Source organism: Felis catus, chromosome C2, assembly GCF_018350175.1.
Source record: "Felis catus isolate Fca126 chromosome C2, F.catus_Fca126_mat1.0, whole genome shotgun sequence".
In the NCBI taxonomy this organism is placed as follows: Eukaryota; Metazoa; Chordata; class Mammalia; order Carnivora; family Felidae; genus Felis; species Felis catus.
The window spans coordinates 111,336,409-111,362,550 of NC_058376.1; the positions used below are offsets into that span (position 1 = coordinate 111,336,409).

The following is a 26,142-nucleotide window of genomic DNA, read 5'->3' on the forward strand; positions in this document are numbered from 1 at the left end:
ATTTGTTTTCTTTCCTCTCCTTTGTCCTTAGGTAGCCAAGAGTGCCTGAAGAATATCACACATATCTTGTGGGGTGGGGGTGAGGGGGAGGTGTGCTAGCTTGCATTTCGCCCTCAGTCTGCCTCAAGCTCCCTCATCAAGGCTGGTCTCTCTTTTGGTCTCCTGACTGTTTCACCAATTGTGAGAAGGTGGAAGAGAATCAGTCAAGTATCCTCCAGACTGAGAAGGCACTTTGAGACTGCAAAACAATGAAAGCTACTTCGTACCCTTTCCCATTTTATTCAGGGTAGGCTACTTACAGGAGAGATGGTGTGAACAAACAATCCCTGTGCTAAGCTGCCATTCTCTGCTGATATTCTCTACCCGGCCTGACCCTCAACTTTATAGAGCAAGGCGCAGGGTGGTGAGGTCACAGGGTAGCTATCTAAAGTGGTTCCATCTGTGCACCAGAGGCTCTCTACTAGTTAGCTAAAGTGGGGCCTTCTGTGAACCAGGCATCACAGGGAAGATCAGAACAAGTCTTCCAGCATTTTGGTCAGGGCACACGTCAACTTTCAAGAGGCCTGAAATATATAGCGCCTTGTGAGGGAGGTCATTTCATGGGCCTGAACAAGGTGGAGAACCAAAGATGGAGTCAGTGTGGTCAGCATTCCTACAGAGATGAAATTAGCATCGATAATAGCCTGATATTAACTAATAGATATTTTGTAAAATACCTTACATTTCCCAACTCCCGTACTTTTAAGACCTCACAAGCACAAAGAAGCACTTCTTAAATTGGTTGTCCCATACCTTCTTTTTGTACGATTGGAGTCATTGCTTTCCCCCTCATTCTCTCAGTGCACTCAAATTACAATATTCTCTCCTACTTATCAGGCTCTCAAAGGAGGATAGGACAGGAGTGTCTAGCTTATCTATCTTTAAGTCCATGGTCTTTGATCTCCTTGAACAGAGGAATTAAATAAATTATAAGGAAGGCAGTACTATGTTGTGGAGAGTCAGAAGGTTTGGGTTTGTATCTTGATGTTGGTTGGTTTCAGCTGTGAGACCTTGACAACATCCTCTCTGATCCTTAGTCTTCTTACCCAGAAAATGGGGGATATAGTTGTTATCTAGGGTCATTGTCTACATTGAATGTATAAAGCACAGAATGCAGCACCAAACACTATGGGCATTTTTATCACTGTATTAATTCTATACCTTGGACATTGTTTAATATGTAATTTTATTCAAGTATTTTGAAGGAATAGAGATGTCATTTAAGAACAATTTAGTGTCGGGGCGCCTGGGTGGCGCAGTCGGTTAAGCGTCCGACTTCAGCCAGGTCACGATCTCGCGGTCCGTGAGTTCGAGCCCCGCGTCGGGCTCTGGGCTGATGGCTCAGAGCCTGGAGCCTGTTTCCGATTCTGTGTCTCCCTCTCTCTCTGCCCCTCCCCCGTTCATGCTCTGTCTCTCTGTCCCAAAAATAAATAAACGTTGAAAAAAAAATTTTTTTTAAAAAGAACAATTTAGTGTCTAGTTACTCTGTGTGCTGCCTTTCGAAGGCCTTCATCTGTGCACAGTTTCTAGTAGAAACTACACACCAATTAAAAACCATTTAATATCACATAAGAGAACACATAGAAATATGGCTGATATAAATTTAGCCACTCTTTTAAAGAGTTGAATATATTTTAAAAGATTTAAAAAAAACCAGGATTACAAGAGGATTTATAAAAATAATAATTTTCAGTCACTGAAAAAACCTAATTTTTGAGCACAAATCAAGAAAATTTTTAGGATCAAGTGAGAAACTAGATAATAAAGGCTCTTTTAAGGGCAGGGCAGATGGATTCAGCAATCCAGGCTGGATGCTAAAACTGGTAACACTTTGAAAACTTCTACATCCCTATGGTTTATATATTTGCACATACCTTAAAGTCTCAAAACTATTGGCAAGTACAATGAAAGGATATGAAAATAGCCACAGAAAGAACCGTTTTTAAAAAACAAAGCTGTAGCTTTGTTGTCATATTAACGATAGCCTATGTCTGTTTACCTTGGGTTAGCATATATGACTAATTGTGTAATTAAAGTCAGGTGTATTGTGTTTAAAAAGTTAATTTTAAAATATAAATAGGGGTGCCTGGATGACTCCGTCGGTTGAGCTTCAGACTCTCAATTTCGGCTCAGATCATGATCTAACGGTGATGGGTTTGAACCCCAAACGGCTCCTTGCTGAGTGTGGATCCTGCTTGGGGTTCTCTCTCTCTTCTTCTGCCCCTCCCCTGCTCGTAGATGCATGAAAAAGTGTGTGAGCTCTCTCTCTAAAATAATAAAAAATATATGTATATATATAAATAGTATATATATAAATTAAATAATATATAATAAAATATAAATATATATTACATATATAATATAAATATATATTTATATGTATAATATAAATATATATATAAATGTAAAAATTTATATTTATATTCTTTTCTCATTTTGATGTTACAAATTTAAAAGAAAGGAAAAGTGAAACTCTTAATACTGGTAATCCAAACACTTCTAATTATCAAATACATAGTGAAAAAAAACTTTCTCTGACACCAACACAATACAAAATATTACAAGCCTACTGAAAAAAGAAATCTATGTAGTTAATTTTTCAGCCTTTACTGAAAAGATTGTGAGACGCCAATTTGGGCTAACAACCCTAAAATATACTGAAGTTACTTTAATTTGAGAACCTCTGACTTGCTAGGAAGTAATATGGCATTCAGAGATTCATCTTTTAGAGCCCCCAAAAAGCGCCTCTTCTATGACTTCATAAGGTGCCCTAAGCCTTTAATGACAGATGATTTTCTAAAATAACTAATACCTTTGGTTTTAAAATAAAAATGACAACAACTTGCTGGCATTGGCCCGTGAAGAGTACAATGTTCCAAAATTACATAAAGAAAGAGAAGCCCAAATTAAGCTATTAGTCCCTGGTGAAAATTTAATGAAGCTGGCATAGGTAACACTTACTTTAGAAGCACAATTTTTGACTCAATAATTTGTAATCCCCAAGATCTGTAATTATTTGAACACTTTTTGTAAAAGAGCCATTTGCATGAGAAGACTTAGACAAAGCCATGAGTCTTTTTCATCAGGAGGAGGGAGAGAGATTTATGTTCTCCAAAAGAGTTGGAAAACAGGCAAGCAAAATCCCCTATCTTCCATAATAATGCCCTTCTACTTATTAACAGCCACGGGGGACATTAGACCATCAGTCTGAAGTTGAATTTTATGTACTTCATCACATAAGGGAGGGTAAATTAAGGAAACGTTTGGTTAATGTTAGCCTTGCAAGTTTAAAAAGAAAGAAAGAAAGAAAAAGAAACACAACAACTCCCTCCACAACAGTAACACAACACAGTTAGGTATTGAAATTCCTGACCCAAACCAAGAAGCATAAATCATTATGCCATGTCAAAGTTCTTTCTGAAAATATCTATCAATGCTCCTCCTAGAAGGCCATCTCTAGATAGATATTTTGAACATGAAGCTAGACAAATAGACACCAGAGCCTATTGAAATGAGGAAACGTAGAGGTGCACCTTTTCTAATGAAATGCTGGACCAAATAGATTTCCATTAAACTGCTGGATCAGGAACTATATCTTAGGCCATGTTCATTATGGCAGCATACATAAGGTGCTATCCTGATGACAGACATGTATAAACACTGCAGAGCAGGAGACAGATATTCCAATATGGTAAACCGTGGTTTCTGAGCATAATTCATTCTGGAAATATGCTTGTAATCTAAAGCACTTGTGTATCAAAGCAAATTTTACCATAAAAAAACAATGGAAACTCAATGATTCATTCCACACCCCCAAATATTCATATAAAAATGATTACAATACTATAATGAATACAAAATAATAAAGAAAATACAAAATATAAAGAAAAATAAACAAATTAACCTGCACTTACCTTTGAAAACTTTCATGGCTGGTGTGAGGGAGATGAGAGAGGAGGGTTACTGTGTAGGATGACTTTCACTATCCCTAATGGAATCACTGCTATCTATTGGCTCAATGGAATCTTTTTCTGCATGGGGGCTATTGTATACCCTTGCATGGATATTGACTACAGTACAGTATTCAAAAACTCTTGTCCTATAGTATAAATAATGGAACTGGCAATAAGGCAGAAGAGGAAAGGGTCTATATCTGCGGGCAGACTGACCTAGAATAAAGCAAAGCATTCCTAAGCTTACTCTTGTATGAAAAAGCAAAGGACTGTCCATAGGTGCTCTGAAGAGACAAAAAAAAAAAAAAAAATACACTAGTGCCATTTGTGGGCACCTTCCAACGTTCTGAAAAATCACTGATTTCTGCCAAACACTGTGGCCTGACACTGAGCATCTGAGCATGGGACACAATCATCCACAACCCCAGAGAGCGAGCGAGAAAGAGAGAGAGAGAGAGAGAGAGAGAGAGAGAGAGAGAGAGAGAGAGAAGAATCATTGGCTCAGTTGTGATCATGTGACACTTGGCATCATGGGCTACTTGCATTACAAGACATTGCTCGTTTACCAAGTTAATATTCATTAGAAGTTTGCTCATGTTGTAGAGTACTCACAGAACAAATTACTCACAATCTAAGGTTTTATTGTATAAGAGAACAGATTTAAATATATGTAAAACACATTTGTGAGCACTGTGAAAATACACTGTCAAATTTGGATACATTTTTGTTTGTTTACACCAACTATTCTTTTGTAGCTTCGGTCTAATAATTTTATTTTGCATTCAGTCATGCACCACTATGTTTGACTACCTGCCTTGGGTCATGTATGATTCTACATGCTGAGCATCTATGAGTGAAAGAGACAAATGAGGCCCTTGGCCCTTAGAGAAAGATAAACATACACACAAATTAATGAACTCATTCGGGTTGTCATCATTTATGTAAAAGAAATAGAGTTCCTTAGACAAAGAGTAGTTGGGGAAACTCTTTTAAAAGGGATGTTTGGGAAAGTTCTTCGGCACGCCAGCATGGAAGCAAGGGCATAAAAGAGAGTGGGGATTAAGTGAAGGTATGGCTGGTAGATTTCTGGAATAAGGAGATAATACTGGCCTGAGAACAAAAGCACCTTGGCAACAATGAAGAAATCAAAAGAGGAGAGTGTATCTGGAAAGTTGTGAGGGTGAGGGAAAATGGTGATGTGTACTAGAGAGAGACTCAGGATTCAAACCCCAAGGGCGAGATAAGCCAAATTAAGGTACTTGTATTTTATTACAGTAGCATTTATTATAATAGAGTTATGATGATATATGTTATGACAGTATTCTGCTTCAAGTAAGCAAATAGTTAATTCTAATTTTTTAACGGTCTATCATTCCTTAAGTGGTTGCAAAATGGAGCTGCTTTATAAAATTTATTTTTAATAAATTTCAAAAAAAATGACTACGTAAAACTCAGAAATGGCACTTTTAAGGAAAATTCAGGAGAACTTTGGAATTCCTGAGCAAGACGTTCTGGTGGTTCTTTGAGGAGAGACTAGCTGGTGGCAGGGGAGGACAAGGTTGAGAAAGCTGTAGGATTTGACGGAGTGGAGAATGGACTTCCACTTTGGGCTCTATTCCTTTCTTTCTCTACCCTCTCACACACACATTATACAGTCAAGATTCACAGACAGATAAGCACAGTTTGAGTAGAGCTTTTAAAAACAATGGTCATTCTGTTTTGAAAGATCCTTACAGTTACGCTCAGGGATATTTGTAATGAAAGGCAATTGTCATCTACTCAGAATATATTCAGAGAGTAGACCCTGTATCACCCCCTACAGTGTTCTCGCACTCTTTTTCCATGACAGGGTGGTATACATGGAGTCAGGAGGTTCTTGGTAGCTGCAGACAAACACTGGCCACTAACACACATCGCTGCAAGCAGCCATGCCCCGTGGCATGAAGAAACATGCTTGGTTGCTGGAATTAGCATGTAGAGGGTGCCTAGGGAGTGTAATGACCCTGACCCAGCAAAATTTCACAACAGGGAATGAAGAGTTAGTGCATACAGGTACTTACGTTTTCCTATAGGTACTAAAGAAAAGAGGAGGCAGGGATATGATTTCGGTCTGCTTATTGAAATTTTAATATAGTGTAGAAGAGTGATAATGCATTACAATGCCTTATTAGCTAGAGATATCAAAGTATCTTTACGCGGGCTTTCCCATTGGCTGTGGCATTTTATTTAACCTAAGGAAGAACCAGGGAACAAAAGGTTGTCTACATTTGATATACAAATCAGTTTCTGTTTCAGTCTATTAGGAAATTATTCCAATATTGTTTTTCCTAGAAAAGCTTCTCATTTTCCTCTAGATTCGATTTCTTGAAGCATGGTGAATATACTTGGTCTAAGAGAATATTTTCTACTCTCATAATTGCATTACAAGGTAATGTTTGAAAATAAATGGAATAGTTGAGGTGAAGGACGCAGTCTTTTCGAATAACAAATTTTTGAAACAATGTCCATTTGGCTTCAAGATTGAAAATAATTTTACATTAGCAGCATAACTTTCACTGTGATTTGCTGGAATGTTTGATTAGCAGGGAGTATCAGTTTACTGGATTTGTATTTCTGGGATGGTACGTCAGTATTTACAGTAACAATAAATGATGGCAATCACTTCCATTACTCCTGCATTAACTCTTTCACACCATTTTCCTACCACTTTAGGACAACCTTTACCCCACTTCTAGAATAATCTAAAGTGATATGACTGGTATTGTGTTCTTACCTCGGTGATGGAAAGAAGATGATTCAATGCAGTTGTCTTCATCTGGCATATGCATAGCCCCGGGGTTACATGTTTCCCCAGGTGCCAAACAAGTCACAGATACTTTAAGAAACTCATACTCTGGATCCTAATCTTCCATGTGAATCTTTGTCCTAAATTTGATCTGTCTGTGAACATTCCTGAATTAAGAGGATTATCGTTTTCCCTTTCCCCTTTTACAGTTGTCCTTCTCCCACTTGAACTGCTCTCCTTATAACTGTCCTTTTCATTCATTTTGACTCTTACTATGATGCATTGTCTCAGGGAAGAAAAATCTGTCACAGAAAGGAACATTTCAGTATATTGGTGTTGCTTTTTAGAAAGTGAACTGCTCTCAAGACTCGGTTTAAAAACTCTTTCTGCAATGTGAGTGACCAATTATTTGCTTTTAATGAACTTGAAAGAGCATCCAAATAAATTCCCCACTGACAGATCATTGAAAATATTTATGATGCATTGCTATGTGATTCTGACATATAATTCTGAAGGAATTTAAAGAATTGAGGAATGTTGCTCTAACAAAAATCCTTTTATTCCCGTGTATTTGATTTACGTGAATGCATTTCTCAGCATTTGCCTTCTCCCTCAGACAAAACGGAAAAGGAAAAATAGGAATGAAATTGATCCTGAACCTGTCTCAGTTTTATTTTTATTTTTTATTTAATTTTTTTAATTAAAAATTTTTTTAATGTTTATCTATCTTTGAGAGAGAGAGGCAGAGTGTGAGCGGAAGAGAGGCAGAGAGAGAGGGAGACACAGAATGTGAAGCAGCTCCAGGCTCTGAGCTGTCAGTGCAGAGCCCTATGTGGGGCTCGAACTCCCAAACCTGAGATCATGACCTGAGCCAAAGTCAGATGTTTAACCAACTGAGTCATCCAGGCACCCCTAAAATGTTTTAATGTTTATTTTTGAGGGGGGGATGAGTGGGGGAGGGACAGAGAGAGAAGGGGACAGAGGATCCCAGCCAAGCTCCACATCAACAGCCCAATGTGGGGCTTGAGCTCATGAACTTCAAGACAATGACCTGAGCCTAAGTTAAGTCAGGTGCTTAACCGACCGAGCCACCCAGGTGCCCCACTAAACCTGTCTCTGTTCGAGAAGAAACCCACTTATGTCAAAACCACTTGCAGTAAGAAATTATACTTTATGTTAAATATTTCCTATTAAAATTTATTTCCTATTTATGTTGTTTTGATTAATTATGTATTTTTACTACTGTAAATGTAACTTAATCCTGAAAATATATTTTAATACTCAGGGCATTATGGTCACAGCAAATACTGCTATTGCTAGTACTAAAGCCTTCAATGTCAATTTACATATATACTTTTGATGTAGAAAAATATGCTAAGATAATCAATAAAAGACTTTAAAGCACAGGTTTATATTACCTGGAATTTAGTAGGCATCCAATAAAAGATGTTGCATGGACGAATATATGCAAGCTGTTTCTCAGATTCATGACCTGTATGTCAAAGTCTTCCTTAGAAGGAAATGACAAAACCTCTTATAAATTTAATTTTCAAGACATTTTCTTGTCACTGTCAGTAGGAATAATGGGAGTCTATCATAATGAATTAAGGAACCAAGAAATTAAGCCGTCCTTATTCCTTATTAGTCATTTCTTATAGATATAACTTAGCTTCACTGTTAATAAAAACATAAAGAAACTTCCATTCATTCCTTTATTCAGTCTGAGAGTTAATTAAAAAATATTTATTCAGCAACTGTTGACTACTGTGTTATTGGTGCAAAGGTAAATAGGAATGTGCCCTGTCCCCAAGGATAGCAGTCGAGCCTTGAGCACTTCTTATTTTCAAGTGTATATTTTTTCAAAATGTTTTTTAATTACAAAAAATAGTTCTAGGGGAGCCTGGGTGGTTTAGTCAGTTGAGCGTCAGACTCTTGACTGCAGCTCAGGTCATGATCTCACAGTCTGTGGGATCGAGCCCCCATGTGGGGCTCTACACTGACAGCGTGAAGCCTGCTTGAGACTCTCCCTCTCTCCCTCTCTCTCTGCCCCTCCCTCCTTGCTGTCTCTCTCTCCCTCAAAATAAATAAACTAAAAAAAATAAACCTTTAACAAAACAGTTCTACCCACATTCATCTACAAATTCAATGTATTCCACACTGGAAATTTCATGGAATTTGATGAGGTAATCGTAGAGTGACACAAAAGAATGAAAGGCCAAGAATAACCAATACATTTTGGAAGAGAAGGAAAAAATCTGTCTCAAGAAGCCCTATGTTTAATATTAAGACTTAAAGTTGCAGTAATTAAAATGTTGGTATTGGCAGAGGGATAGACAAATATAATAATGAAACACAACGGAGACCCCTGGATATATAGAATCTTAAAATCTGCAGAAATGGCATTACAGTTTGGTGGAGAGGATAGTGCACTCAGGACATGGCTGCATTATTAAAAATACTGTTTAAAATGTTGCTCTGATTATGAAAACAAAACTCTACCTTTTAGCCCAAAGACATTCCAGATGGCCTAAAGACCAAAACTTAAAAGCAAAAATTCAGTAATATTTAGAAGAAAATTTAAGGGACTATATTTATAATTTTATCTCATGGAAAGTTTTCTTTAAAAGAAGACTATAGAAAAACAGTAACATAAAAGACTGACTTGGTTTACCAAAGGTAACTTAAATAAATATAAAAAATAAACAAGCACAGAATGGAAAGATTTACTTGCCTCATATATAAGGAATAAAAAATTATTTATAATATATAGTTTATATCAATAAAAATTCCACCATAATCAATAAATGGAGAAAGCATAAATTGAGAGGCTAAGTGATCCAAGGGACCAATAAGCAAATGAGAAATGTTTATGCTCAGAAATGAACATGAATATTCAAATTAAACCAAATTTAAAAAACAACAGCAAAGCATAGCATATTCATTAGATTGTCAAAAATTTAAAATCCTGGTAATGCCAAGTGTTGGGAAAAATGTGGAATAAATCTCATATAATGTGGACTGGAAGATAAGTTGGTCAAATAACTGAGATGGACAATTTGGAAATATGTAATAAGTGTTCAAAAGTGTTGACTTAGCAACTTATTAGTATATACCTGGGATAGACTCTCGCACTGGTGCACAAGGTACCATATGTAGGCAAGCTCATTATGGCCTCCTAATACAAGTGCTGCATTAGAAATAACCAATCAGGGGCGCCTGGGTGGCGCAGTCGGTTAAGCGTCCGACTTCAGCCAGGTCACGATCTCGCGGTCCGTGAGTTCGAGCCCTGCGTCAGGCTCTGGGCTGATGGCTCAGAGCCTGGAGCCTGTTTCCGATTCTGTGTCTCCCTCTCTCTCTGCCCCTCCCCCGTTCATGCTCTGTCTCTCTCTGTCCCAAAAATAAATAAAAAAACGTTGAAAAAAAAATTAAAAAAAAAAAAAAAAGAAATAACCAATCAATAAGAGACTAGATGAATGGTGTCTTATTTTCACAGAGAATACCATAAAGCAGCTAATTAAGTGAATTTGATCCATATGTGTTGAAATCATTAAGTCAATGAAAAAGTGCAAGTCAAAGAAATGAGGACAGCATGATGCCCTTTATAAAACGCCCTTTATAAAACACAAAATTCAATGCTCTTACTTGTGGTTACATATATATGCAGTAAAGGCAGACAGATGAAAACTACCAATTGCTCCCAGTTCCAGAAGTTCATAAATGCCAAACGCAAAATATGTTTTATATATTCGCATTTTCTGGGTAGGTTTTATCAAGTTATTGCAATAATCTAAAAGACATGTACAGCCATTTCTCTCTTGGAAATTCTACCCATTAGCATGGTTTTAGTTAACGCCTGTAAATTTATCCTCTTTTCTCCACTCTATCTTCCTGTCCCAGATGCTTCTTTGGATATCAGAGCTGTGAGTCGCTGTGGTTCCCTACACATTTCCACCTGGATGCCGACCAGTCACTTTAACCTAACAAGTGAAGGACTGAACCCATCTTTTCTTCCAGTCCTCTCTCCCTGCCGGCCTCAGGTTCCTCTCTCAGAGAATGGCTCAGCCATCCAACACATTACTGGGAGCTGGAGAGAACACTATCCCTACCTCCTCCTTCTTCCTCCGTCCCCATATCCAATCCACAAAATACTCTCAGGCCCCACTTCTCAAATATTTATGTCAGCCCGCCTTCTCTCTCCATGCCAAATGTGAACCATGCCCAGGCCTCCTTGTCTTCGGGCCGGATTATTGCCACATTCTCCTAACTACCCATCTACACACTGCAATGCAGCTAAAAAGCAAATCGAACTGTGTAAATCCCAAATGCAACGCTTCTAATATGCAAATCTGCCTTTGATATACTCCCCAGCTTAAAATCTTAAACGGTGCCCACTGGTCCTTAGGATAAAGGTCAGCCTTCTCAATAGGGTTACAGGGTCCTTTATATTATGTTTGCCTCCTTCCTTCTCCCCGCTTCTCATTGTTCTTTCCTCTTCTAACCCAGCGCTCCAGTTCAAGTGAACTTCTTTCATTCTTTGCTTGTTCATCTCATCCTAATTTCCTCACCTTCCTCCACCTTTATCCAGCTAACTTCAGCCCACTGTCCGGGTCTCACTGTATATGTTTGTTCCTTCTAATTCCCAGGCCTGAATCTCATACCCCTCTTTCGTGCTGTTAGCAGGGCCGCCACACATAACTGCACAGGTCATGCACTGCATAACTCTAGGGGGCGCTATTCACACCACGGTTTATGTGAATGGCGTTCCTGGGGCGGTGCACTATGGTAGCCCTGTCTATAATGTCTCTATCACAGTGCTAACCCCACTGTAATGTATTTACCTGCTGACTTGTCTTTCTCACTGTCTCACTAAATAGACAAGAGACATCGCATCTGAGACCAATACTTAATAAACGCTAAAAAAAAAAAAACCCAAAAACAAAACAACAACAACAAAAAACCTTAAAAAAACTACTGACTTTATCTTTGTATGAGGCCATATAAGCACATACGTTCCACTTACATGCCGGGTTAGTATCTCATGGAAAGAAGCAGAGAAAGGGCAGACCACTTAAAAAACTGAGTATTTTCATCTAAGAGAGAATCTTTCCTGAAAGATAGTAAAATACTTAAGCAATGGAACGTAAGCTCCATGATAGCAGAGTTTGTTTGGTTTTGTCTTGTTTTCTTGTTTGGTCTGTTGCTGATTCCTCTGCCCCTAGAAGAGTTTCTCACACAGAGAAGTCCCTGAAAAGAAGTTCTCTGAATGAATGAAGGAGTCAAGTTGTTCTATGATTATTGTCTTGGGCTATCCTGAAACTGGATTGACAGCCCATGAAGAACAGAGCTAGATAAGCATTTGCACTGCCGCCTTGTGTTAAATTAGTGGCTCCTCTACCCGTGTCAGGTGAAGAAACTGCAATTCATTAGCATCAGGCAGCTTTGTAAATTTCTTTGATTCATTTGGGAATAAGTAGGGAAAAGAAAAAAAATCATGGGGAGTAGAATCGCAAAATGGTAAATGCACCCTATGGATTGTCTGATTTTTTAACAAATATAACATTTACATAGCATTTTCCAGACTCTCAGAACTTCCACATACAGTATCTCCTCTGCTAGGCACCAGGGAAGGTGGAGACTGAGCGGTCATTTCCTTCCTGTCAAGATAAGACAGAATCTCTGTACTCTAAATAGAGTTCCTGTCAAAAGTTTCTTTTACAACTTAAAGGTCATAAATTAAAAGCTAATCATTGAGAACTGTTTCTTATCTCTCAATTGTGTTTATTTTAAAGGAAATTTTCTGTCAGAGAAAAAAAAGAATAAGAAATGTTTCTAGAACGGGGTTGCTAGCTTTAAGTTTCATAAATTCTTTTCCACATAACCCCAGGATTCCATAAGATTGTGTTGAGATTCATGAATGTATTAACCAAAATGGACTCTCTTTATATCTTTTAGTGACAATTATGATTTTTTTCATATTTTTTATTGAAAATATCACTGAATCCAGTTTTCCCCCTTTTCCCTGCTCTAAACTACATGTTTAAATTCAATCTATGCTGATGCATTTGTTTCCAAGTGCAACTGAAATCTAAACCAAGAATAATGTAACTTCTTGGTTAAGTTTCTATTTTTAAACATGTTTAAGCAATGTGACTTTAAACATGGGAAAAGTCAGGGGTTGGGCTTCCTCTTTACCGCCACCCACATTGGTATATGTCACTTACTGTTAAGTGGAGTCCTTTTTAACGAGTAGATCTTGAAGAATGGATTTATTTTAAGTGGAGTACACTGTATCTAACAGTGCAGTGATGGATTACATGTTTGGGGAAATATGATCTTCCTTGTTATGCCATAATTTAGTTCACATTCAATAATAATTCACTCAGCGTATTTGATCTGGGCATAACTTGAAGAGATAAATGAGCTAACTATGTTTCAGTGCCAGCTTAAACAAATCCTATTGATATTTATTTGCTGCCTCTGATAAAATATATCTTGTGGCTGGATGATAGAATGTCACAGAATCAGACTAGTTTTTATTGGCCTTTAAATTGTGCTACCCCAGACCAACTGGTGCCTTACATAAAGAATCGTTTCTCAGAGCACCCCTGTAGCACGATTCTTGATGAGATTGGGCAATGGAGCCATTTAGGACAATAGTCTTCACTATTGTCCATAATTATGATAAATGAAAAAATGTTTCTTTTTCCTAGCCTCCATTAAAAAATTGCATAATATTGAAGTAGACACTCGCCTCCTTAATTCATTTACTCTTCTATGATACATCATAATGGAAGTAACTTCTAAAGCTTTACTCAGCTAATATTCCAGCTGTCTTCAATGACAGAGATTTTTATACTGAATCTGGTATCAGAGCTTCAATTTCCACATCTCCCTGAAAGGTTAATTTTGTCATCAATATAGTTAAAGTTCAAATTAACTCTCTTCCAGCTGATGTGGTTTCAGTTACAGAAGGCCAAAGACAACTGCTTACAGGAAGTTGCCATCACATAGCGACTAGCCTTGATGACATTTGGAGGGGTAACTAATTTGCTTTTAACTCAGAAGCTGACCTTACACCAAAAGACCTGCATTCTACGCATCAATAGATCCCTCCTCCCAGCTTTCTTCTGAGTACAAATACCTTCAGAGAAGCAGGATCCAGCCCCTGGTGTTGAGACTGAGAAGTTGCGGGAGCCACAGGGATGAACCATGCCTCTGGCACTGGGTGAGCAGCCTGGGGAAAGGACAAGGAAGAAGATAAAACCTTAGAACTCTTAACATTTCTATTGTTTTCTATTCTCCAAGCCAATTACACACCGGGAGACATACTTCTGTTGTTATTATTTTTTTTATTTTTGCTTGTTTAACCTACAGCTCCAACTCTTCGCAGGGAAGAAAGAAGAGAAAAAGAACTTAATAGATAAGGGAAAAAGAAACTACATTTCTTCATTTACCTTCTATTTCATAATCAGTTGCATGAAAAGACAATATTTATTCAACTAATTTCACAGCACGAAGAGTCAAAAGCATATGGATGACTTCCTTTAACAACTGCTGACTGAAAAGGCGGGCCTACGACGGCCGACTCCATCTTGGCCGACTCCATCTTGTTCTGTGTCCTTCACCTTGACCACGCCTCCTCCTCTTGAGCAACCTACCACTCACCTGCCTAACAGGACTCCGACCCTTCCCCAGCCAATAGGCTGAGGCCACAGCTATTACCTCACCAACTGCCCCTAGGCCCCAATAAAACCTTTGTCCTTTTGAAACTCGCTCTGTCTCCCTGGTATCTCACCGCTGAGTCAGTGCAGGTAGGGGATTGAGCTCAAGCTAGCTCGAATAAAGGCTCTTTTGCTTTTACATCGGACTCAGCTCCCTGGTGGTCTTTGGGGATCACAAATTCTGGGCATAACACTGACAACCACTGGAAATCATTCATACTATTGCAAAGGTATGGCTGATTGTCAATGAGTTAGTATCTTATGTGGAAAAGCATAGGTGTTTTCTTAAAAAAATAAGCTAAAATCTCATTGTGAATTTTCTGTTTAATAACAACGCTCATAAAAGTTTTCCCATATAGATAATTCGTGTTTTGATGTTTAAGCTCTTCTAAAAACTCCATGACATTTATGAAATGTCTTTTACAAACTTAACTCCAAAATAAAACAATTTGGTTTTTCTTTTGTGAGTGAAATTATAGCAAAATCAAATGTATGCTTAAATGGCTAAACATTAACGTTCTAAAGAGGTCCTACCTGCTTAAACAAATTCCATCTAAAAATTTCTTTTTTTTAATTTTTTATTACATTTATTTATTTTTGAGAGGCAGAGAGACAGAGCACGAGTGGGTGAGGGGCAGAGAGAGAAGGAGACACAGAATCTGAAGCAGGGTCCAGGCTCTGAGCTGTTAGCACAGAGCCCAATGTGGGGCTAGAACTCACGAACCAGGAGATCATGACCTGAGCCAAAGTCAGACACTTAACCAACTGAGCCACCCAGGTGCCCCAGCTCCTAAAAATTTCGACGACTCCAATAATTCAGAGTTCCAACAAATAGGGCAAAAAGTAGAATATCTAGAGATTTCTGCAGAATCTCTTCCAATATTTTGGCAATATATTGCCCCCCCGCCCCATGATGAAGAGACATGAAAAGATAATCCTTCAGTGTGAGAGGATGTCAATGTAAATTCCAATGTGAATTCACAAAATGAATTTATGTGTTTCTACTTTTAATATTTGTGAGATATGCATTTTATTATTACTCTTAAATTTCATCACATTTTATGAAATACATTCCATTCACAAAAGAAGAGATCAATGGCTCAAAAATGGTCCATTGAAAAATCAATAAAAAAAAAAAAGTGGGGGAAGTACAAATGTAAATCCTCCAAAGCAAAAATGGAATGTAAATCTGTGTGTGCTGGGAAAAGTAAGTTTTCCAAAGCTACATGATAAGAAAAAGTCCATAGTACTTCTTCTATATGACTTCCTAATGTAACATTATCATCATTAACCAGTATTTTTATATCTTAATAGTGTTTGATACTTTGGTAATAATTAGATTATATTGAAGATCAGGCATATAAGATTCCTTCTACTATCAAAATTACTGTACTGACTTCTCATTAACATAATTTTGGAAAGAATCTTTAGTTATCAAGTGATAAATAGTCTCCATCAATAAACATGAGTGTCCAGGAAGGAAAATTAGAGAAATTAACAGGGACATAAATGTTCAAAAATATAACTCTCCATTGGTCTTTAATAATCATGACAATTGATACCAAGTATTCTATTTTCTCTCAAATGTATTCGTGATCTCTCATTTGTAGGATAACTTTTTAAAGAAATTATTCTTATCTCCATCTTATACAGAGAAAGAAACCAAATTCAGGCTCTATTATTTAGTCTCTTTCACTATTTAGTGAGTGGAAGTTCTTATGATTATATAACATTATTCATGGTACTGAAAGAAGAGGCAAAGCCAGAATTTCATCCAAGTTTTGTTGAATTCTAAAACCATGGTTCTTTGGTTTCACTCTGCTACACTTCTGCTTTAATCCATGTAAGACTGTGCAACAGCATATTGAATGACACATAGAGTTAGTATAATTTTTTTAGAGTTATTTTTTAAACTAATCAATTCTTAGGAAGACTTTTATATCATACTTTTTTCCCCTCTATCTTCTTCTCTCACTTTTTGGTAACCAAAACATACTTTAACAAAGAAGTCCACGAAACTTGAAGTAACCATTAGCTCTAGAATATAGAAGACAGTATTTTCAAAAATGTCATGTAATGTTGACTATGTATGTCTCTAGTGACAAATTTCATAAATTATTTTCTCACTATTATTTTTCCTGTAAGTAACCAGTGTATTTAAATTCATTCTGTAAAGAATGTCAGGCTCTATCAGCATAAAGAAATTTGCTTTGAAATAGAGCTTACCCTATAATGTTTGATTACTGAAAACCCTTCTAGCTATTTCAAAAAATACTCATTGTACCAAAGTGGGTTCTTACCCTTTCTAAAAAATCTCTTCCTATAGCCATGGCAAGTAAGCAGGTTCTACACAGTTTCTAAACATGACTACAAATGATTAACAATTGCATTTCTTATTAAAATATAGAGTGCTCAGTTTGTCATCATCTTTCCCCCCTAAAAAGAAAAGTAAACTAAACCCTCTCTTAACTTCTCATTTAAAGTAATGATACCATGGTTGGTTCGAACTTTCTATTAGTAGTTTTTTGCTTCTTTCTAGTGTGACAAATGCATTCCCAATTAGATTTAACTAAATTATTATAATAAATGAACAGTGAGCAATTGAATTTAATTAGCAAGAATCTGAGAAAATACTCAGAGAATATTTTTTTACAGAAAAAGTCACATTTTCTTCTTGTTACTTAAAAAATAAAAAAAAAAAGCAACTACTAAACAGTGTAACATTTCTGAAAATCCACAGGACCATTGAAACGTAATACACATGGATAAATATATATAAACATCAATCACATCTTGTGTAAAAACTCTTAATAAAATCATAAGACATTATTGTTTTGATAACACAGATTGGTGAAAACTCAACCACAGGGTAAATCTTTTGTGCAATTTCCAAAAATATATAAGAGAAGAAAAAATTGGGGCAAAAAGTTAACAGTGAAATCCAGAACACCTCACTCTATCTGGATGTTTATATCATTAGACCACCCAGAAAAGGTGGTCAAAAAGCACATCATTGATTTTGCAAAAGAATTCTGCTGAGTTTGAAATCTTTCATTATTTCTTTGGGATGAAAAATGATAGCAGAAAAGCCAAATTAAATGTGACAAAGTTGGTAATGTGCTCATTACCATTTTTTTGACAGTGATTTATTCTTGAATCTGTAATACAAAAATATAATGAGATTTTTCCAGAATTACAGGCAAAAGTGTTCTGAGACAGAAAATAGTTGCATTTACTTCTTCTCTAATTAACAAGAAAAAATAAACATAGCATTTTGGAAATGAGCATGCTAAAACAACACTACTATCTAAATACTACTATTCAACCCATTTTCAAGATCCAGGGCAGAACACTTTCAAATACTTATTTTGGTGTTACTCCCAATTTGGAAATTCATGGTGTTTTAAAAATGGAGTATTTCAAACACATTTTATAATTGTCTAAAAAAGAAGTCTGGCTAGGCGCACCTGGGTGGGTCAGTCGGTTTAGTGTCCGACTTCAGCTCAGGTCATGATCTCATGGTTTGTGAGTTCGAGCCCCACATCAGGCTGTGTGCTGAGAGCTCAGAGCCTGGAGCCTGATTCTGATTCTGTGTCTCCCTCTCTCTCTCTGTCCCTCTAGCCCTCATGTTCTCTTTCTCTCAAAAATAAATAAACATTAAAAAAAATTTTTTTAAAAAAAGTCTAGCTAGATTCAGAATCATTTCTTCTAAACTCATTGTCTAAGAGTCATTATTTGACTTTTTGTCTCCACATAGTTCACAAATGGTAGTTGGACGGGGAAGGAGTATATTGTGTAACTGATTATATTAGAACCTATGGTATAAGCAAGGAATATTTGAAAACGTCTTTCTCCCTAAGGGAGATTTTAATAACTCCCTTCAGGAGAATCAAAATTTATTAAGAGGAAAGTTATTCTTAAAGAAATGTTGTGTTGGCTTGAAGGATTCACCAATTAACATTTATATGTTGACTGCCCATATATATGCCAGGATTATGCTAGAAAAAAGGAACAGAAGACATTGTTCCTATTCCCCAATGGCTTAGAATTCAGTGGGAAGATAAGATGTGTGCACAAATAAGTGAGGTACAAGGACAAGGCAGTAGAAATTGTAATAAAGCTTCCAAAGAAAAGCATCCCAGGAACTCACTGAAGCTCCCTTGCAGCTGGAACAATTAGGAGAGCTCCCTGTGGTTGTCAAAGCCAAAGGGCAATGTGGCATTTGTGTAAGCGTTTCTATAGGAGAACTGCTAGGCTGAGGACATTGTGTAAGCAACAAAAGATCTACATGAGATCGGAATATGTAAAAACGAGATCACCACCAAGTGGGGTTTCGTGACAGATAACAAGGTAGTGATGAGTTGGATCAATCAGCAGAAAGAAAATCTGGAATTAGGGTTAGGATCTAATAAGGTACAAAATATAACATACCCAGCAGAATATCAGGAACAATTGTTCTATTCTAAATGAGAAGTGAGGGTGCATTACATTCATTACTAGCCTTAAATATCACTTGCCCTTGCTGAAGTGGTCCCTGTTCTAAAAATGTTTAAGAATCAACCTTAGAGAAAATAAATTCAGAATCACTTATGAATACAATTTGTTGGACAAATTCAGTGAAATGTAACACTTATAAATTAGGCGGGTTTTGCTCTTTCTGTTACAATGGTGTAGGAACACCATGTTTCTTAATTGTGTCTATTTCTAGGGATATCCACAGGTCTGAGGAGTTTCTTGCCAAGATGAAAAAAGGAAATGGCCCCCATTCAGATCAGTGAACTTGTTTGGAAATTTGTAATACCATCAAGTGCAATTCAAAGGGAACATCCTTAAACACCACACCATGTGTGCAGAGCAGCATGTGTGATGATGCATGTTTCCTCCCTGAATAGAGTCTTAGCCACTGAGCACCGTAAGCCCCAACCTTCCATTTGAAGCAATAGGCCACAATGCAGATACGAAGAAATATATGTCAATGGACTCCTCACTTTCTTCTTACCCATTTGTTTTTGTAGATACGTTAATAAATATAAGAGAAGCCTTTGGGGAAAAAATCATTAAGCTAAACCCTCATCCATTTCCTTTTCAGCTGCAGAAGTGTTTCAACACAGAATTAGTCCACTTTGATTAGGTTATTTCATTTTTACCTCATTATTAAATTGTAGAAAAATGTTATATGTGCTAAAAGATACAATCACGTTTAAAATTCCAGGGGCACCTGGGTGGCTCAGCCAGTTAAGCATTCTACTCTTGATCTGGGTTCAGGTCATGATCACAGGGTGGTGGGATCGAGCCCTGGGTCAGGTTGAGCACTGATGCATGGAGCCTGCTTAGAATTCTCTCTCGCCCTCTCTCTCTGCCTGTCCCCTGCTCAGGCACATATGTGTGTATTCACTCTCTCCCAAAATAAACAAGCATTTAAAATAAAATAAAATACTTTAAAATTCTGGGGCATAAAAATCTAAACACACTTTATATAATGACATGTTTTCACTTTCATGAATTTATGCACATGCTGACACCTACTAAGTGCGCGTACTGAGTGCTGAGTCAGGGCTTTCCACGCATTATGACTAAAGCAATACTGCATGCTAGACTTTCTCTTTTACTTTTGAATCTGTTTTTATTACCAATCATCTCCAAATTTGAATGCATGATGAACACCTTAAAGTATGTTTTTATGTTTAGTGCTCTATGTAAATATGAAATTAAATCCAGGAAATCTTTAAAATGGGATAGTAAACTGATTCGTAGATAAATGGACTTCCAGATGAACAGAAGAGCTGATGTGATGGGGCATGCTAGAGATTTTTAACTCATTCTACAGATTAGGGAACTAAATCCAGTAAGGTATACTAGTTTGCCCAAGACTGTGAGGCTGGCACAAGGCAAAGCTAAGGTTATAAGGTCTCTAGCCATAAAATGTGTGCTTTTCTCATATTATTGTAAAGGCACTGTTAATGGAAATCTTAATATGTGCCAGTTGTAAGGCTTTCCATGCTGATTTCGTCTAATCTTCATAAAAAGCTTATATAGTACCTCACACTATGAAACTTGTTCTGCAAAAGGAGAAACCAAGGCAGCAAAAGGTTAACTAAATTATTCACATTCATATGCTAGTCAGCAGAGCAAAATTATAAGTTCATTCTTCTATATGAAATATAAAACGACATTTGTCTCCTGAATTAATTTAACACAATACTACTATTGTTATTATGACGTGTTCTTTTAATGCTCTGGGATCTAAGTAGTACCAAGCCCCCAGTAGGCCCTAGGCCCTCAGTGGATGATTTTCTTTGCATGATATGCTGTATCTATTTTGAAAAATCCTCCTAAATCCTCTATGGCTCACTGGAATAGACTCTAATGGGAAAAAAAAAGCCTAGTGGAGGTCAATTACTAAAGTAGGACAGGATAAATATGGTACAAGATGAGCCTACTATTTGCTATTCTTCATGTGGTTTATAATTTCACATGTTATAAACAGATTCTATACTCATTTTAAAACAAATACTCAACTTTCACTCATTGTATCTGATAGAAACTGAACAGATCTATCAATATAAAAATGCCTTATTTTGTTCAAAAAAGCTATGCCAGCTTAGCAATTACACAGTTCTTGATTAGTCATTGCTTGTAAGTCAGACACATTGATTATTCTGTCTCCCCCCTGACACTCTGACTCACTGAAAAGGAAGGAAAAATATGTTTGGATGAAGTACTTTGCACTTTTCAATAAAATGTTGAAACTACTTATTTGAAGCCAGATACTGAATTTGTGCTTTCTTACCTACATGCAAAGTACTTGTGTATTTTGAAAAATATAATTGACTTTGGGAAGTACAGTGTCAGCCCAAAGCCCAACAAAGAAGACACCCAGGGGAAATGCCTTATCTCTGTGTGGCACTGCCTCCACTATTAGCAGTTTATTTTTATTTATTAAAAAAAATTTTTTTTTAACATTTATTTATTTTTGAGACAGAGAGAGCATGAACAGGGGAGGGTCAGAGAGAGGGAGACACAGAAAGCAGGCTCCAGGCTCTGAGCTGTCAGCACAGAGCCCGACACGGGGCTCGAACTCACGGAGCGCAAGATCATGACCTGAACTGAAGTCGGTGGCTTAACCGACTGAGCCACCCAGGCGCCGCCACTATTAGCAGTTTAAGAGGAAGAGACCAGCCTTTGCGCATGTCTGAGTGTGGTCAGAACACTGAGCTTGGCCTTCTTGGTAACAGATATCTTACTAGTGGTGCCATTCAACTTGGTATCTTATCTACAGGGTAACTTCTGTTTTTGACAGCTCAAAAGTATTTTTAGTCTCCACGCCGTCTCTAATACCCACCCTCTTACGCGCATAATATACAGGATAGATTTTTCTTCAGACCAATGATGTTGCCTGGTACCTTCAACTTTCAGCTAGCCTGGGAAAGAACCAGCTAAGCTTATTCTGCCCCTACATGAAGGTCAGCCTTGCTGTGATTTTCACACTATCAGAAAGCTAGTCAAAGCACTCAAGAAATAAAATGTTCAAATATCAGAGAATAGCAGAAATTTAAAACCATGATGCATCACATAGCTCATATAGACCAACTCCTTCATTTCTCAGGGAAAGAAACTCACTCTCAGAAAAGTGGAGTGGCTTTGCTTGCCCCACGCCACGAGCAAATAGCAGGGTTGGAGCTGGAGTCCTGTATTCTGACTGAGCGTCCTCTCCCCTCTCCAGCTGCTTCTCACTTTCTGCACAATGTCACTAAGGGAGTATGTTTAGAGCTAACAGGCACTGCTTTTTCTTCCTTCCCAATGTGTTGTACCAGGAGTTCTGAAAAAAGTGGGGATCACTGAGAGAGTGAGACACAGGTGGCTTCTGGCCCTCCATAGTTGAGTCATGTCAGTTTAGGACAGTCCCATTTTGAGGGTATACTTCTGTCTCCCCATTTAAGCCTTCCAATTTACATGCTAAGTTGACATTTCTTTTCTCAAGTCAAGAATTGACAGGAGAGCATGGTGTATTTGTCTGTTTGTCTTTGCTCTGAAGTTTAGGCCGTGTAGGGGTCATTCCAAATTTGAGCGGATATTAGAGGGAAATATGAGAGCAGGAGAACACTTTGCCAGATGAATCTGTATTTAATTAGGCAGTCAAGCCAATCTAATTCTGACATTTGACAGTTTAGCTTTTTGATATTAAATGGCAATTTGTGAGGTAAAGCATTTATTAAAAATTAGCATAAAGGCCAAACTAAGATGTTCACTTTTAAGGTGATGGACAGCAATGTTGTGGTATCTAATCCCAACGGCATCAAAATTATCATAATAATGATACCAACTTTATCACCTGAACTTTACCCATACTTCAAAAAGATGCTATAATAGAAAATTATATATATAATTTTTAAATGAAAGTATAGTGCAAAAAATCATCTAAGTTTGACTAGAAAAATTGCCTAGGAAAAATTTCAAATATAATAAATGAGTTCAAAGCAAACAAAACCCATTTATATAATTTTATGGTATTCATTCACTATATATACTTTGTTTCAACATGCATTTAATTCCCTTTGGTATCTCACCTTTCTATGCAAGAATTTTTACACTAACATTGATGTTAAGTATCAACAAAGCCAGTATCAATTTACTCAGTGGGAGATACTATTAGTTCCTTTTTGTGGATAGTTATCAAATGAATGGAAATTAAAACAATGAAACATCACTTTATATCTGTGAAATTCATATAAAGTATTCCGGTTGGTATATGTTGAAATTGTTATACTTCAAAATACAGTAAAACCTTGGGTTGCGAGTAACCATGCAAACATTTCAAATAAATTTTTTTTTAATTTTTTTTCACCGTTTATTTATTTTTTGGGGGGACAGAGAGAGACAGAGCATGAACGGGGGAGGGGCAGAGAGAGAGGGAGACACAGAATTGGAAAGAGGCTCCAGGCTCTGAGCCATCAGCCCAGAGCCTGACACGGGGCTCGAACTCACAGACCACGAGATCGTGACCTGGCTGAAGTCGGACGCTTAACCGACTGCGCCACCCAGGCGCCCCGTAAATTTTAACTTGATAAACAAGCAATGTCTTGCAATACAAGTCATATGTGACAGAATGTCACATGATCACAACTGAGCCAATGGTTTCTCTCTCTCTCTCTCTGTGTCTCTTTCTCCCTCGCTGCAGGATTGTGGGTGACTGTCTCCCATGCTCAGATGCTTGTTCTCAGGCCATGGTGTTTGGCAGAAATCAATGATTTTTCAGAACATTGGAAGGTGCCCACAACTGGCACTAGTGTATTTTTTGTCACTTCAAAGCACTTATGGACAGTTTGTTGCTTTTCCATACAAGAGTAAGCTTAAGAATGCTTTGCTTCCTTCTAGGCCATTAGATAGGTTCCTTGTTAAAGTTGCACGAAAAGAAAAAGATTCCATTGAGCCAATAGATAGCAGTGATTCCATTAGAGATAGAGTTGTCCTACACAATAACCCTCCTCTCTCTTATCTCCCTTATAGCAGCCATGAAGGTTTTCAAAGGTAAGTGCAGGTTAATTTATTTGTCTTTATATTTTGTATTTTCTTTATTATTTTGTATTATATTATTGTAATAATTTTTATGTGATTATTTTGGGGTTGCAGAATGACTCATCTGAGTTTCCATTATTTCTGTGGGGAAATTCACTTTGATATATAAGTGCTTGGATTGCAAGCATGTTTCTGGAACAAATCATGCTCACAAACCAAGGTTTTACAGTATATGGTTTAATTATGAAGTTATTAAGCTCAGAAATATTTTACATTGAGCCCTAAAACACTTTAGTAGCTCTCTTTGACCAGTAATATCATCCCCTTCAGTTTTGGCAAAAATGTATATATGAGCTTTTTATTACAAAATTTTTCTAGTATCAAAACTGGATATTGCTAACTATCTAACAATGCTGGAACTGGTTAAATTATGGGAAGCAACTGTTGACATATTATGTAGTCATTAGAAATATATTTTTAAAAACCAGGTGGTAATATAAAAAGCACTTATGTTATAATATTATGTTTAAAAATAGAATACATGCTATTGTTAGAAGTATGCCTTCTCCTTAGGGGTGTCTGGACGGCTCATCGGTTATGCATCTCACTTCAGCTCAGGTTATGATCTCATGGTTTGTGAGTTCAAGCCCCACATTGGGCTCTCTGATGTTAGAACAGAGCCTGATTCAGATCCTGTCTCGCTCTCTCTGCCCCTCCCCCACTCTCTCTCTTTCTCTCAAAAATAAACAGTAATTTTTTTAAATTAAAAAAATAATAAAGAAAAGAAATATGTCTCCTTCAGCATGGGAAAAACTAAAGGGAAAGATAGAAAAGGAACACAATTTTTGCTCTGTGGCCTTTCGTTGCTCTCATTATATTGCTTAGATCAGTTAAAAACTTGATGTCAGTTAAAAACTGGTCTTACAAACAAGATGTAAGATATGAAATAAAAGTTCATATTTCAAAAGAAATGTCAAAGAACTTTCTACGAAATGAAAGAGTAAAACAATCACTTTCAAAATCATGGAAGATGGGGACGCCTGGGTGGCTCAGTCAGTGAAGCGTCCGACTTGGGCTCAGGTCATGATCTCGCAGTCCGTGAGTTCGAGCCCCGCATCGGGCTCTGTGCTGACAGCTCAGAGCCTGGACCCTGTTTCAGATTCTTTGTTCCCCTCTCTCTCTGACCCTCCCCCGTTCATGCTCTGTCTCTGTCTCAAAAATAAATAAACGTTAAAAAAGAAAATTTAAAAAACAAAATCATGGAAGACAGAATGAATCTTTATAAAAAGACAAATAACATAAAGGAAAGTCTTAACTATACAAAGTACAAAATAAGCCACAGAACAAATGAAATAATATTCAATTTTTTTTTCCAGAACACCAGTGACCTTTTTATAGGTAGACAATAATATTATGTAAATAGTTTCTAAACTGATACTTGTATATTCAGTTTGTATGTGAAATTCATTTCTCCTTTCTCTATTCTGAAACCACCTGATTATTCTTCAGATTTCTATCCTCTCAGCATATATTATCACTTTTTGCTATCTTTAAACTATGATTAAATTATTTAAATATTTCGAATAAAGCTTTAGAAAGTCTACTCAACAAATTAGCAATTCATGTTCTCATGGGAACAAATATTCAGTTACCCATTTCAAGAAAGAAGTACTTAAAAAGCATTTTTTTTACAATTAGGATTTAGATAGAGAAAAGTATGTACTTATGTTCACCACATATTACAAATAAGGGTTAGTGTAGCACATTGCATCTATACCTCAGCTACATAGCTTTTGAAACTGATGTTAAATGAAAAACAACATTCTAAGATAGTTTTTACTAAAAATTCCTGGTGATTTTGTGGGATTTGAGAATAAAAGGAATCTGCGCATTACTTCTGAGGTAGACATTCAAGAAACAGGGACAAGATTCCAAGGAAGAAATGACTGTAGGATAGGTTATATGGGTATCTAGTCATATGGAGCCCCAAACAAGTTTCCAGAGATTTCTTGGGCCTCAGGAGCTGCAGAAAGATCTCTGTGCCCCCAGGAGTGGCAGAAAAGAAATAAGGACAGCAGCAATCAACCTTGAGGGAGCCATGATACCAAGAAGGAATGACATCTTACTG

General features: G+C 37.1%; 1 long non-coding RNA gene across 4 annotated transcripts in view; it reads right to left on the reverse strand.

The window, feature by feature from the left end:
* Window positions 1-10,222: 10,222 nt before the first annotated feature.
* LOC123380086 overlaps window positions 10,223-26,142 on the reverse strand; it is a 241,189-nt gene continuing 225,269 nt past the window's right edge. For 2 of the 4 annotated variants that reach the window (XR_006585386.1, XR_006585388.1), the window contains one exon: window positions 12,445-14,011. This is a non-coding gene — a long non-coding RNA (uncharacterized LOC123380086). The other 2 variants (XR_006585389.1, XR_006585387.1) reach the window with 2 other exon arrangements.